Source organism: Budorcas taxicolor, chromosome X, assembly GCF_023091745.1.
Source record: "Budorcas taxicolor isolate Tak-1 chromosome X, Takin1.1, whole genome shotgun sequence".
Taxonomy (NCBI): Eukaryota; Metazoa; Chordata; class Mammalia; order Artiodactyla; family Bovidae; genus Budorcas; species Budorcas taxicolor.
This window is the reverse complement of record NC_068935.1, coordinates 129,288,261-129,300,404: the sequence shown is the minus strand read 5'-3', so window position 1 is coordinate 129,300,404 and position 12,144 is coordinate 129,288,261. Positions and strand designations below refer to the sequence as shown.

Sequence of the window (12,144 nt, the reverse complement as noted above, 5' to 3'; positions counted from 1 at the left end):
CGTAAGATTCAGGTCCTCAACTGTACTAGTCACAGTTCGGGTTGTACAACAGCCCTACTAGTGGCCACCATAGTAGGGCAGTGCAGATGATAAGGCATTTCCATCTTTAGAGAAAGTTTCACTTGATAACACTGATCTTGATAAATAAACCTGGATATCGGCAGCCATCTATGGTAGGCATTTTGTGTGGAGAGCAAAACCTTCCTGGGAGCCTCTGCAATCATGGTATCTCTGGGCAAAACAAGATGGCATCAATTTTAAACTGCACAAGAAAATCAAGCCCTTCTTAGTTCATGATTTCACTAAAAGGAAAAAATCAAGCATCTCTAAAATTCGTATTTAAAAAATACTGTGATTACCCTAACTAACAAAGATGAAAAAGACACCAAATACTTAGCAAGGATTTTACACTACTCCAAGGACATGGTAACATTTGAAATATACAATTTAATACTAAAAGCTTAAAACATCATGTGTATGTTGAGGTTGGGGCCCTCTCTGTACAACTCTATTTAGATTCAACTTTCCATTTTGCTTATTTTGTACACACTTATGAAATTCACCTGTAATGCCAACAAGAAATACCAATGAGCCTCAACAGTTCTGAAAGCTATCCACCAAATCATGTTTATCTGCAAACCACACATGGCTCCCTGCTTCTGGCTTATGGATGACAACTCTGATCATTTGCACTACTGGACAAAGTTTTCATATTATAGCTATGCTAATGCTTCTTTTAAAGTCTAATGTGTTTATCCTTTTAGTCTTGGAAATTTTATTTCAAAATTCTCTTTAACCATTATTTAAACAAACGAAACCGAAAATGTAGTCTGCAATTAAAATCCCTACATCTCTTGTAATTATGTAAGCCAGATTTAATTTTTGTTCAAAGACCCAGTCCACAAAATACAGCAATTTGAACCAGTACTTAAAAACATGGAAGCTTAAAAACAGATAATACTTTTTACCAACAAGTCACAACTCTCTAAAACGACAAAAAGAAACAGAGTAAAAATACTACCTTTTAAGAAGAAAAACAAAAAAATATACCCAAGAGGTAAGAGAAGAAAAATATTTATAAAGGTCTTAGCATATACATCAGACACCACTATTTTACACAAAAAATATTCCCTCCTTCATACAAGAATCCATTATACATATCTAGGCCAGGTTTTTTTGTAGTCTATGTTTTTGCTTTATCCTAAGGCATAAAAAGTAGACCCAATCTTCAATGGTACATAAACCAAGAACTTACAGATGTTCAAGCTGGATTTAGAAAGGGCAGAGGAATCAAGAGATCAAATTGCCAACATCCATTGGATCATAAAAAAAAGCAAGAGTGCTAAAACCTTTGACTGTGCGGATCACAACAAACTGTGGGAAATTCTCCAAGAGATGGGAATACCAGACCACCTGACCTGCCTCCTGAGAAATCTGTATGCACATCAAGAAGCAATAGTCAGAACCAGACATGGAACAACGGACTGGTTTCAAATTGGGAAAGGAGTATGTCAAGGCTGTATATTGCCCCCTTGCTTATTTAACTTATACACAGAGTACATCATGTGAAATGTCGGGCTAGATGAAGCACAAGCTGGAATCAAGATTGCTGGGAGAAATATCAATAACCTCAGATATATAGATGATGCTACCCTTATGGCAGAAAGTAAAGAGGAACTAAAGAGCCTCATGATGAAAGTAAAAGAGGAGAGTGAAAAAGTTGGCTTAAAACTCAACATTCAGAAAACGAAGATCATGGCATCTGGTCCCATCACTTCATGGCAAATAGATGGAGAAACAACGGAAACAGTGAGAGACTTTATTTTCTTGAGCTCCAAAATTACTGCAGATGGTGACTGCAGCCAAGAAATTAAAAGACGCTTGCTCCTTGAAAGAAAAGCTGTGACAAACTTAGACAGTGTATTAAAAAGCAGAGATATCACTTTCCCACAAACATCCGTAGAGTCAAAGCTGTGGTTTTTCCAGTGGCCATGTATGGATGTGAGAGTTGGGCCATAAAGAAGGCTGAGTGCCGAAGAATTGATGTTTTTGAACTGTGATGTTGGAGAAGACTCTTGACAGTCCCTTGGACTGCAAGGAGATCAAACCAGTCAATCCTAAAGGAAATCAGTCCTGAATATTCATTGGAAGGATTTACTGTGAGGAGCACAGGAAGGATTTAGCTCACATTTGGGTGCCAGATAAAGCTTCTCAGAGGAAGTAAAGCCTAAGGAGGGAGGGGAGTAAGCCAGACAAAAAAGATGACAGTGAAGGTGGGCCAGGAGTGTGTTCCAGGCATACGTGAAGATCAAGAAGTAAGGGAGATCATCTCTCGTTCAAGGAACAGGAAAGGCAAGAGATAAGCCTACAGAGACAAGAAGGGGCCACAGAATAAAACCAAGTATAGCATTTAATGCATGTTTAGTTCAGCCACGATCTTGGCCTCCTTTATCATGCAGTCCCTGCTCCATCAGCAGGGCAGGACCTTCCACAAAGTGTTAGGGAAAACCTCCACTGCCCTTTGTGATGTATCTCCCTCCCCACAGAGGGTACTCCATTAATATTCAATTCAGTTCAGTCACTTAGTCGCTCAGTGGTGTCCGACTCTTTGTGACCCCATGGACTTAACACTCAATTCTTGCGGCAGCTCACCCACCCCTCCAAGGTTGGAAGGGAACAGCTTGATCTGATTGGTCGACTTAAAAGAAACTGTTCTCTTATACTGAACCCTGCCTCTTCCCTTCCTCTTTGGGAATCAGCCTGCCCACAGAAGGCCAGGGTCCTCTTTCGCTCTTCGCCTCTATGAGAAGGGCCAGCTCCAGCAATCCAGTGAGATCGGAACAGTTTGCCTCAGTTTCAGGTGTGGTATTCGGAAGCCCAGCTGCCTGCAGGCATAAGCCTCATTTGACAGGATCATCTTTATTGGAAATAAAGGTCTATTTTTGTCTGCTATCTATCTTTCTTACTCTTTCATCTGAAATCGTTCAGAATCCAGGCTGGGAAAACAGGCCATTATTTATTCTGTCCCTTCATACCCCCAATTAAGGGCAATTTAAGACCTGCTACTGTCATGCTGTTGAGATCTTACACTGCAGCCTTATAATAAACCCAGCTCTTCTGGAGTAAATTTTATTGAGTGCTGGATCTTGAAAACAAGTATTTATGGAGCACTTACTACAGTGAAAATCAAGCTGGGTGACATGAGGACTCTTCATGTGTCATCCTGCAGAACAATGTCATTGGGGTATATACTGTGTACAGGACTGCCTTGGCAGTGACCTTTATCTCAGCAGGTGACAGGCAGATGGCTACAGAAACTAGAGGATCTAGACTGTGGTGGTTAATTTTATGTTGTCAACTTGACTGGGCTAAGGGATGCTCAGATAGTAGGTAAAACATTATGTCTGGGAGCATCTGTGAAGGTGCTTCTGGATGAGATTAGCATTTGACTCAGCAGACTGAAGATACATGTTCCACCATCACCAGTGTGGGTGGGTACATCCAATGCTTTGAGGGCTCGAACAGAACAAAAAGGTGGAGGGAGGTGAATTCATGCTCTCTCTTACTCAGCTGAGATGCCTATCTTCTCCTGCCCTCAGACATCAAAACTCCAGGTTCTCAGTCTTCGAATTCTGGGACGTACATCAGCAGTCAGTCCCTTGGACCAGGGCCAGCTTGTAGATGGCAGACTGTGAGCTTTGCCCACCTTCCTTAACCATGTGAGACAATTCCTATAATAAATCTCCTCTTACACGGTCTTTGTGTATCCAATTGGTTCTATTTCTCGGGAGAACTCTGATTAGATTTTAAGTCTAAAACCCCTGCTTGGGAACTTGCAATCATAATGGCAACAATGCAACACTGACACAGGAATAAAGGAGACTCATCTGTAGGAGAAATGAACATATAATCACAGCAATTTCAAATCAGGGGGCCCAGGGATGCATTTTCCAATAAATCGTATTGTGGGAACAAGAGACTGACTATATGAAATGTCAACTAAAAAAATATTCACAAGCTAAAAGTTGAGAGTTATGTTTTATTTGGCGGACATTTTTAGGACTTCCAGCCTAGGAAGCAGCATCTCAAGGAACCCTGAGAGAACTGCTCTGAGGCAGCAAAGGGGGAGCTAGTTATAGGAACTGTGCAACAAAGGGCAGGTAATAGGAACAAAAGATAACCGTCAATCAAAGAAAACTAGATGTCTCAAGTTAAGGAATTTAGTGCTTTTCTGTGTATGGGAAGATGTAAGAGTCTAAGTTCACTGAAATCATTCCTTTGATATGCACCTCAGCTATTTGGGGCCAGTATCCTATGTTTTCACATCCTGAGTTTCCTCAGGGTTCACCATAGGGAGTGGCTGCAGTGGTGGCTGATAGCTGCTGGTGGTGGTAGTGGTTTAGTCACTAAGTTGTGTCTGACTCTTGCGATCGCATGGACTGTAGCCCATCAGACTCCTCTGTCCATGGGATTTCCCAAGCAAGAATACTGGAGTGAGTTGTCATTTCCTTCTCCAGGCGATCTTCCCAATGCAGGGATCCAACATGCATCTCCTGCATTGGCAGGTGGGTTCTTTACCACTGAGCCACCTGGGAAGCCCCCTGATGGCTGCTAGATGGCATATATTCTTTACTTGAGTTTCCTCAGGGTTCACCAGCTCACCAGCAGAGATAGCCACAATCCTGATGACTGTGACATCCTTTGTTTACGGATACGACAGGCAGTATTCTATTTCTCAGCAAAAAGACAGTAAGCCCCCACTATATACAGAAAGGGATTCCCTGATAGCTCAGTTGGTAAAGAATCCACCTGCAATGCAGGAGACCCCAGTTCAATTCCTGGGTTGGGAAGATCTGCTGGAGAAGGGATAGGCTACTCACTCTAGTATTCTCGGACTTCCCTTGTGGCTCAGCAGGTAAAGAATCCACCAGCAATGCAGGAGACCTGGGTTTGATCCCTGGGTTGGGAAGATCCCTTAGAGAAGGGAACGGCTACCCACTCCAGTACAGAAATGTGTTCCAAATGCATTAAGAATTTTAAAACTATACTTCAAAGATTTTAATCTAAGGAGACAACAAGAATACAAAATGTCTGCACACATCTATCTTGCAATGTTTATTATGGTAGCAAAAAACACAGCAACAATCTGGATGATGGGTTAACAAGGTTCTTGTTGTTGTTCAGTCGCTAAGTCATGTCTGATTCTTCGCCCCGCCCCCCCCATAGACTGCAGCATGCCAGGCTTCCCTGTCCTTCACCATCTCCCAGAGTTTGCTCAAACTCATGCCCAATTGATTGATGATGCCATCCAACCATCTCATCCTCTGTCACCCCCTTCTCCTCCTGCCTTCAATCTTTCCCAGCATCAGGGTCTTTTCCAATGAGTTGGCTCTTTGCATAAGGAGGCCAAAGCATTGAAGCTTCAGCTTCAGCATCAGCCCTTCCAGTGAATATTCAGGGTTGGTTTCCTTTAGGATTGACTGGTTTGATCTCTCTGTTGTCCAAGGGACTCTCAAGAGGCTTCTCAGCACCACAACTTGAAAGTATCAATTCTTTGGTGCTCAGCCTTCTTTATGGGCCACTCTCACATACATACATGACTATTGGAAAAACCACAGCTTTGACTATATGAACCTTTGTCAGCAAAGTAATGTCTCTGCTTTTTAGCATGCTGTCTAGGTTTGTCAGTTTTTCTTCCAAGAAGCAAGCGTCTTTTAATTTCATGGCTGCAGTTACTGTCAGCAGTGATTTTGGAGCCCAAGAAAAGAAAATCTGTCACTGTTTCCACTTTTCCCCCATCTATTTGTCATGAAGTGATAGGACCAGATACCATGGTCTTAGTTTTTTTAATGCTGAGTTTTAAGCCAGCCTTTTCACTCTCCTCTTTCACTCTCATCAAGAGGCTCTTTAGTTCCTCTTCACTTTCTGTCATTAGAGTGGTATCATCGGCATATCTGAGGTGGTTAATATTCCTCTTGGATAAATGACAGTACAGCCATACAAGAGAATATTATTATGCAACTGTTAAAAAGTAATACAGATCTTTATTCACTGTCACAGACAAATGAAATATTATTTAACCAGAAAAGCAGGCTACAGAACAGCAATTATAGTTAAAGGGATCAAATGCAAAGATGCACTGAAATGGGTTTATTTAAATAAAACTATACTCAGTCATGCTGTGTATGCCTGTAAGTGCCCAGATATACATGCACCAAAATGTGATTAAAGGTCATCTCCAAAGGGTGGAATTGCAGGTATATTTTATTATCTACTTTCTTTTCTGATAGTCTGAGTTTTCTGCAATGAGTACTTTTTTTTTTTTTTTTTACAATGGAAACTATTTTTGTTTGGAGGAAATAAAAAGGTGCTGCCACTAATCAGTGAATGGAAGTAATGATATGCTTTATTCTACATAGATGCCGTTGAATACTGGTTCCCTGTGTAGATGACCTGGGGCTGGACAGGAACGCAGTGAGACACAAAGCAAAACACTAAGAATCAATTAGCTGTGAGGACAACACCGGTAGCTCTGACTTTAATATGTTACTAGGTGGAAAAGACCTGGAGTTATTGTAGAGGGTACTCATATCAAAAAAAGACTTAGACACTTAGGACTCCATACAAGCTTAAAAATTTCAGAGGGCAAATAAAAAGCTTCCAAATTTCAAACAACCAGCTCAACTACATGGTGTGGTGTCTAGAATTGCTTTCCTTTTCCTGCTATGCATGCATTTTTAATTAAAATAACTGCATAATAAAGGCAATTTTCATTCTGCTTGCACTGAAGCTCCCCTTTGGGTTCTCAAAGGAGTCTCTTTCAAATCATGTTCTTTCCGTCCTGCAAGATTTTTTAATTATCCAAATCTAGGGGTTTGAAGTTGTTAAGCATCTAAAAATGTGTCAGGCAACTTTCAAAAGTAAATTGTGGGAGGCATGACTCATTTAAAGATAAAAATTTACATGGATATCTAAAGAGTTTTTTTGTTTGTTTTCCAAATTTTATTTTAGAGAGCAATTCCAACACTGTTTCTAAAAGAATGAAAAGACCGTTATCTCCTCATTTTCTTTACTTTTGTGGTGTGAGTGTGAAAGTCACTCAGTCATGTCTGACTCTTTGTGACCCCATAGACTATACAGTCCGTGGAATTCTCCAGGTCAAAATACTGGAGTGGGTAGCCTTTCACTTCTCCAGGGGATCTTCCCAAACCAGGGATCAAACCGAGGTCTCCCGCATTGCAGGCAGATTCTTTATCAGTTGAGCCACTAGGGAAGTGTGTCCTCTTTTCTCTGGCAATACCAAAGTAAATAGCATTTCGCCTATCCTAAATACCATAAAACTAGAGAAGTCTAGGCAATGACGCTTTACTGAGTCCATAATGCCTACCTTTTACTACTTAAAGGAAAAAACACACTTTTAGCCTTTGGGGAAAGAAAAATCAGAAACCGAGGAAACTTTACTACCTTTTATTTATTTACTTTTGCTAAGTGCTGTAATTGCTACACTAGATGATAAAATAACGTCTGTGGCGGATTAAAAAAAAAAAGCTCAGGCAGTACTTTGAGAATTGACACAATCCAGATGATTTTTTAGGACATTACATAATCGTGAACACCTGGAGAATTGCTGTGGGTGGTTGACGGAACTGGGAGTGTTATGTTTAAACTCAAGAATTGTGTATGTCTAATTAAGAAAGAAATCTGTAATTTGAAACAGGTGTTTTCTTAAAGGACTTGTGGTGCATCCTGGTCCTGCTGTGTCCTTTCCTCCTTCTGATCCTAAACTTTCTACGGGTTTTTACTAAATATTTATGCTTCCTTGTCAGTTCTTATTTGCTTGTGTTTGTATTTGGAAATGGAAAGACAAAAAACCCACAACAGTAATGAAAGAAAAGCGTCACCTGCAGTATGAAGCTTAGAGAAGATGCATCTCTAGGAGTTATAAATTAATTCTGAAGAATTACAGCACCAAATAGTTTGCTGTTTCTTTCCGGATGGTATTTAAGAAGGAGAGTATCATGACTTCATTCACTGCTACAGATGCAAAATGTATTCTTTAAAAGAAAAAGTTTATATTCTAGATTAAACTCTGTTTTAATTTCCATTTGCCCTAAAATGGTGCTTTTATATTCCCTACTGGTAGCTGAGAAGGAAAAACAGAAAAACAAAACAAAAACATGGGTTAAGGTCATGGCTAATGAGAGAGGCCAGCAAGGAACATCTTGCGTAACTGAAGCGGCTAACTGATTTTCAAGGACAGAAACAGAATGCTTGAATCCATACAATTCAGGACCTAAGTTATTTTACAAAAATGTTTTAATTTCTTGAGCAATCACTGAGAAACCTGGAAAGTGCACGCTATCCCTTTGTTGGCTCATCCAGTCCCAACCTCACAAAAATACCTTCACAAGTGCCAAAAGGTCGTTGCACAAAAGAGGAACAGATGAGCGACACTGTTTAGGTATTCAGCCAAGGGGCAAACCCAAACCTTTAAAAGCTCTGCTGGGTCCTGCCTTGAAATTTCCTGTTACAACCCCGGAGGCGCCAGTGCTTCTGGGATCCTGCCAACACTGCCCTCTGCTGGCACAGCCCTGCCTCAAGAACCACTCAGGTACTGAGACCCTGGGTGTAATCTGGGCTTTGTTGGTTATTCACTAGGTGTGAGATGTGGGGTGAAATCCTTAACTTCTCCGAGGCTCGGTTTCTTCGTTTAAAACAGAGACCTAGGCCATGAGCTCACCAAGTGTGGTGAGGACTAACCCAGGTAATGTGTGCAAAACACACAAGTGTTCAGTAAGTTCTAGAATCAACACATTTGCCACATTTCCTCGAGCCAAGATCCCGTTCGTTGAGTCCTCTCTTGACCTCTCAGGAATGTATTTCCCTCAATATTCTCATGGTTTGCGTCCTCACTTCATTCAGGCCTCCATTTAAATGTCACTCCCTAAGAGAGGCCACCCCACAACCAGCCAATCTAACTGGTCAATCTAGTCTCAATCCTTCTATTCTGATCATTTCTTCTTCCTAGCTTTTCCATGAAGGGCACTATATAATTAACATATAATTATATATTATATAATCATTTGGTTATTCATTCATTGTCTGTCTTCCCTAAGAAAATGATACTTCCTGAAGGTTAGAACATATAGCTGACACTGAAGATTTGTGGAAGGAAGGAGGGGCAGCATCTTGTATTTGTATTTTGGCATTCACAAAGCATATGATCCTGCAAATATATTACCTACATGTTACTGATGAAAAAACTATGTCTTAATGTGATTACGGTTACACAATTAATAGTGGCAGAGCAAGGATTTAACATTTTCTGTCTCTGAAAATAAAACCATTTCACTCTCCCACGGTGTGCCACAAATGCTGGCGTCATCTCGGCACTAATGGAGGTGTTGAAAGCACCGTGCCCGCCTTGGAGGAGAGCTGACGGGAGCTGCCAGAGTAGCCAGTGCTCCCACAACTGACTTGAGAGCAATTTTCCTTTTCTATTCTTCTGTTGTTCCCATTTGTAAGCCTCCCAAATCCACTAATTTTCCTTTCACTCTGAATAAAATTTCAGACATGCACATCGAGGTTCTATGATGATCACATTCCCAAATCTACTCAGGTTGAACTGCAAACTCTCAGAGAATCTTCCAGCTGCTTCGAGGAGCCCAGATTCAGAAACACCTTTCCTCTTCAAACCCCACTCAACCTTCTGGGGGAATCTCTTCAGACAAAGTACCCTAGGCTCCCCATGCCATCGTCTTGCCAACGTCTTAATTGATGTCACCTCCATTCTGTAAAACTGTAGTCAAGGCATTCACATCCACTGCCTCATCTCCCATGTTATACTGAAAGGGGCTCACGGGAACGATGTGCCAGCCTCTAGGATGACTCCAGTTTCCCACATATGCACCCAGCCGGTAAAGTGGGTCGTTCAAAGCACTGTTGCTTAACAGTGCCCTCTGCTGGTCATTGTGATGTGTGCTGTTTAAATACTGGAGTGGGTTGCCATTTCCTTCTCCATTACTAAAATCAGTTCTCACCAAACCAGAGATGTGTTGTGAAAATATTTACTGGTAACTAAGACTATCTTCTAGCCTGAGCACATTGTCTCTGCTCAAAGATCACATGTCCACACAGCAGGCTGCCCTCTAGTCATTAAGGGAGGCACTGTGTTGTGGAGTAGAAGGGAGTTTTTCTGCCCAGCAGCCTCTAGTTAAAAGTTGTTAAGGCCAACACCGAAGAAAGAAGGCCTGGAAACACTCCTCCACACACATGGTCCTAGGCAGGCCTGGGTGCACAAGGCTCTTACAGAGACAGATTTAAGGGAATCCTGTCAATTTCCCTCTTGTTTTAATATTTTGTTAAAATTTCATTATATTTAATTAAGCAGCTGACACTTTTTGATGGGTGATTTCTTATTCCAGATTCAATTCATTGTAAGGATTTAATTTCTGAAACTCCCTGTGAATGTGTTCATTGCACTTGTGCTACTGGGACACAGTTCTCACGATTTTGGCCTTCAAGAAGCAATAAAACACTTTATAATAAGGGGGTCTAATGGAGGGATTTTGTCTTTGTCTTTTTAAATTTTAAATTTTGAAATATTTTAAAATCTCTTTCTCTTTTTATTTCATTGCAGCCTGCAGAAGAGACAATATCATCACAAACTCATTAATGGGTAGTTAGAAAGCACCCAGAAGGAACGCAATGATTATCCCTTCCCTACTTTCAGGGAACAACTGGCAATTCCAGCAGGGGAAACACTACCGAAATAGGCAGCTTAGAGGAACAAATGCTAAACAGAAGTACGATTAGCCACACTGGAAAGAGAGAATTAAGATCAATTTTGATGATGAAGAATCTAGAGGAATAGGGGAGTAATTCATGGAGGAGGCAGCACTCCCACCCCCACCAGCTAGTCCTTAAAAGACTGAAATATCGGTCATGTTGATGTTTGGTAGAAACCAACACAATACTGTAAAGCGATTATCCTCCAACTAAAAATAAACAAATTTTTTTAAAGCCTGAAATATTGGTAAAAAGCTGGTGTGGCTGGGACAAACCAGTGTACAGGATGAGGAAAAGAATCTTTAGGTTGTAGTAAAAGGTCACAAACAAATAAAGCACCATTTTGTTAACTATCACGTTACTCCTAGATCACGAACATCTCCTTGCTGCTGCTGCTGCTAGGTCACTTCAGTCGTGTCCGACTCCATGCGACCCCATAGATGGCAGCCCACCAGAATCCCCGTCCCTGGGATTCTCCAGGCAAGAACACTGGAGTCGGTTGCCATTTCCTTCTCCAATGCATGAAAGTGAAAAGTGAAAGTGAAGTTGCTCAGTCGTGTACGACTCTTCGCGACCCCATGGACTGCAGCCTACCAGGCTCCTCCATTCATGGGATTTTGCAGGCAAGAGTACTGGAGTGGGGTGCCATCGCCTTCTCTGCTCCTTGTTGCTACAAGAAGTTAAATGACTGGCCAAGTATCCAGACAGTCAACCAACCCAATCTACTTCCTCATTATACTCGATGTTCAGAGAAGTGAGAGTATTACTTTGCACTTACAGGCAGGAAAATCAGGTCCCTGAACCATGAAAGCACTGGGTCCCACACTAAGTAACAGAGGTAGAATGAGGTATAGAATGGAAACTTTGTTCCAGAAGCAGCAGCATGGAAGAGGGGACAGGTGTGGGCCCAGATTAGATGAACCCACCTGCCTTGTATGGACTGTGTGTGAGCTTGACGAGTCACCGTTTCTTTGGCCTCTGTTTCCTCATCTGTAAAATGGGGAGCTAACAATTCCTGCTTTCAGGGTTGCTGGGAGGTTTAGAGGTAATGTAGAGAAAGCATGTGAAGTTTCTCATAAAACATGTAGCTAATATTATTGCATGACAAATTTCCTATGCATTTAATCTTGTGTGGTCAGGCATTTCATTTGGAGTCTACTGATGGATAACTTTGAAGAATCTTTCTTTGCTCTAGTGTTGAACATTTGGAAAAAGCTTTTTGTCCTATAATGGTCTATGCTAATTTATTCTAGACTTATTTTTAGTCTCAATGAAGAAGCGTTATTTTATATTTGGTAACATAAAAGAATGTTTAAAGACTAGTTTATAGTCTTTATTACATCCCCTTGAATTTGT

General features: G+C 41.2%; 1 protein-coding gene across 5 annotated transcripts in view; it reads right to left on the bottom strand.

The window, feature by feature from the left end:
- The window catches only part of PIR (pirin), a 98,284-nt gene that overhangs the window by 63,335 nt on the left and 22,805 nt on the right, over nt 1–12,144 (bottom strand). The gene's annotated exons all lie outside the window — the stretch shown is intronic.